The 3,806-nt window shown below is 32.2% G+C and overlaps 1 pseudogene; it reads left to right on the forward strand.

Moving 5' to 3' along the window:
• The first annotated feature begins 1,250 nt into the window (after positions 1 to 1,250).
• Positions 1,251 to 3,806, forward strand: part of LOC137626891 (uncharacterized) — a 116,089-nt pseudogene continuing 113,533 nt past the window's right edge.

Consider the following 3,806-nt stretch of genomic DNA (forward strand, 5'->3'; position numbering starts at 1 on the left):
TGTAGGAAGACAGACATGTAGTAAGACAGGAATATAATAGGACAAAATTTTAGTAGGACAGGTGTGTAGTAGGAAATGTGTACAGTGTACAGTACGCCAGACATGTAGTAAGACAGTTGTGTGGTAAGACAGGAAATGAATAAACTACAAAAATAGTTATGAACATTCAAAATATAATATTTTAAGAACAGTAACAATATTGAAATAGATCTTTCATATAAAAACTATAAAAAGACACTTATGTCATACTATTCAACAGAAAAACATTCGCTGCAAGTTTGAGTTTTGAAGTTCCATCAATTCAATACACGATTAGGAAGATCATTCCAAAACTTGGTCACAGTTGGTGATAATTTGAATGGGGTATTATAATTGTAGATGACTGATTACCCCTTCACTATCCATCCATTCAAGGTGTAAAAGTATAAGTATAAGTAACCAAATATTACTTACTAACTCTTCACTAACTTAATTCGAAGTGTGCAAATAATGCAACTAAAAGTAAAAGTGACCTCACATGTTCATAACTTCTCAACCTAACCATTCCAGGCGTGCTGATAATGGAAGTGGGCGTGGAAGTGGCCTTAGAAGACGGCCTTTACTTGATCTCCAGAAGGAAGATGGAAATCTCTGAGGCTTGGAAGCTCTGCACCACCTACAGACCAATCACCCCCGTGGGACAGATACAGCCTCTGTTCGTTCCCATAAGGTGAGAAGATTAACACATTTAAGATTTTTTAAATTGTTTTGTTTAGGAATTGGTTATTATTATTATTATTATTATTATTATTATTATTATTATTATTATTATTATTATTATTATTAATAATAGCATACAAACGATATGCATACGGACATATAAATGAATGCATATAAACAGCATATTCATGTAGCCAACATCTATTGTATATACCAAATGCACACACATACATACATACATATATATATATATGTATGTATGTATGTAAGTATATATGTATTCAATAAGATAAATTGTCTTTATAAATTCATACGATTCTTTGAAAATCATTAAAGACTTCTTTCTCATACTCAGTCAATCGAGCCTACTCTAGCCCATGATGATTCAACCCTCCTTAATCCAAGGCTGACCCCCTCCCTCACCCCTTCTCTGACACTTATACGACTTCTCTCACTCCATTACAATCCGTTTCTCCAACACACCTACATCATCTCTCTCCGTTCTCCTCTCCAAAATCTCCACAATTCTCTCCACCACTAACAGTCTTCTAATGTCCTTCCTCCAACAATTTTATCCCCAAAACGTCCTCATAATTTTCCTAATAACTTATCTCCAACACACTCCTTTATTTTTTCCCCTACAACTAACAACTCCTCCAACAGTAACCTTCTCCCTCATTCCTCCTCCAACAGTTCACCGACCTCCCTCTTGATGGACGCCCTCAATGCCAAGATTAGCAACTCCCTCCCTGAGTATGACCCTCGCCAAGTATGGGATTCCAAGCACGACCTCGAGATCAAATCCGGAGACATTGAGATCCTGTATCAAGTGGAGTCATCTGGTGGTAAGTTTCTAAACTAAATGTTACGTAAGTTTCATGGTATTTTACGCATGCGCGGGCTCGCACGAAGTAGCATACGCATAATATGAACTTATTTTTATTTATGAAATTTATCAAGTCTATATTAATATAATACGTGTAGTTATTTTAAAATGATTTAAATTAGCTATACGCGATTAGTCGCCCAATTTAACTGGAGTTATAAGCATGCTTTGATATATAATTGCGTATATAGAAGCGTACATACAGCAGTATAGATACATAAAGTAACCTATGAATACATACATTTGTACACACTATTACTTAATACAGGACTAATACTTGTTCTTTTTTCCATTTTACTGGGATTTTTATTCAAGAGTTGGTAAATTGGTATGCATAATTCATATATGTACATGCACACACGCACACACACACACGCACAAACACACACACACACACATATATATATATATATATATATACACGTATATATATTTATATAATATATGTATATATATATATATATATATAAATGTGTGTATACGATAGATACAAGTACTTGTGAGAGAGAGAGAGAGAGAGAGAGAGAGAGAGAGATGAAAGCATACTTTCACTCACTGAGTCAACAAATTAACTGAGAAGCCAAATGGCGTAACAAATTCGAAGGTAATTTACAGAACGAAGAACAATTTCAAGTCTAATAAGTACATCTTTAAGTAATTGCTTTTTCCAGGAGTTAGGCCTTGCTTACTTAACAAATTTCTAATACTTTTTTCAATTTAACATTTATATATACTTTTTGTACTTTTTCTTTACTTGAGACAATATTCTGTATATAGTTCGAAGTATGAAAGTATCATATATGATGTGATCAATTTTATAAAATTATCAAACATGAAACTTTTTTCAATTTCAAATACTAATAACTTGAATCTATAGGAATTAAGTGAAATTCATATTAACATAACTTATTTTTTGGTAATTAATAACATAAAGAGATTTTACATGCAGTAATATGTACATATATGATGATACCACGTAATCTAATAAAGGTTTTCTAAATTCAGAAAGTGAAACTTTTTTCAAAATAATTTTCTTTGACCTGATTGATGTAAGTTTGAATCCAGGATCTAGAGATCCAGCCTTTATCATGACTTATCTGTTAATCATCTATTTAACATTGTTACATATATCTATATATTCTATTTGTTATATCTCTCTTTTATAATTTATGATTTACTTCTCCCTTTACCTTTTATTCTCTGTTATTCAATTGTCTTTCTTGGGGGTACACTCGGACATGCTGTTCTATCTTATTTCTCTTCCTCTTGTTTTCTTTTATAGTTTACATGTGAATGATCTAATTTAATGTTGTTACTGTTCTTGAAATATTTATTTTTATTGTTTATTCTTTTCTTGTAGTTTATTTATTCCATATTTCCTTTCCTCACTGGGGTATTTTTCATTGTTGGAGCCCTTGGCTTATAGAATCTAGCTTTTCCAACTAGGGTTGTAGCCTTACAGGGGGCCATTACTTTTATAGCGTTTTATCTATCCAACTAGGGTTATAACTCCAATATCCATAATAATAATAATAATAATAATAACAATAATAATAATAATAATAATAATAATAATAATAATAATAATAATAATAATAATAATAATGATTATGTTATCAACCATCATGTGAGAACATTGAGACCTCTTACAATTAAAGAATTACACATAGAATCAAATACATATCTACACAGATATACATAGCTAAAACAAGGCAAGAAAAAAAATGACGAAACAAAGGACTCAGTTTTCGCAACAAAAGACTACGATTAACACAGCAGGTGTTTAGAAACAGCTCATAATTGGCACGAATCACAAGGGTAAATGATTCTTTAACACGAGTTTCATGTTTTTAATTGGTTCGTCTTTGACTGGGCCATGCAGGGCTACCTGTAATTTCACGATCGTAATAAAGGCTAAAGCCAGGTGGATGTCACAGGTGTGTTTGGAGGTCGGTGTACCCGTGATTTAAATATTTCCGGACGAACATTAGGTATTTGGATATCTTGTTGTGAAATTATATTTCTAGTTATTTTACGTATTTTTAGTTAAAACATCGTATTTATATGAATAGTATGAGTCTATAACGTGATTTGATATGAATTTTATTTTGAAAGCGTTGGGAAATGTGTTTAATTATTGACTGTTGCTTTAAAACGACTTGGCACCTATGTTAAGAGGTTAACGGGTCAGACAGTAGGTCATGTGTTCTCTCTCTCTCTC

This window comes from Palaemon carinicauda, chromosome 34 (assembly GCF_036898095.1).
Source record: "Palaemon carinicauda isolate YSFRI2023 chromosome 34, ASM3689809v2, whole genome shotgun sequence".
Taxonomy (NCBI): Eukaryota; Metazoa; Arthropoda; class Malacostraca; order Decapoda; family Palaemonidae; genus Palaemon; species Palaemon carinicauda.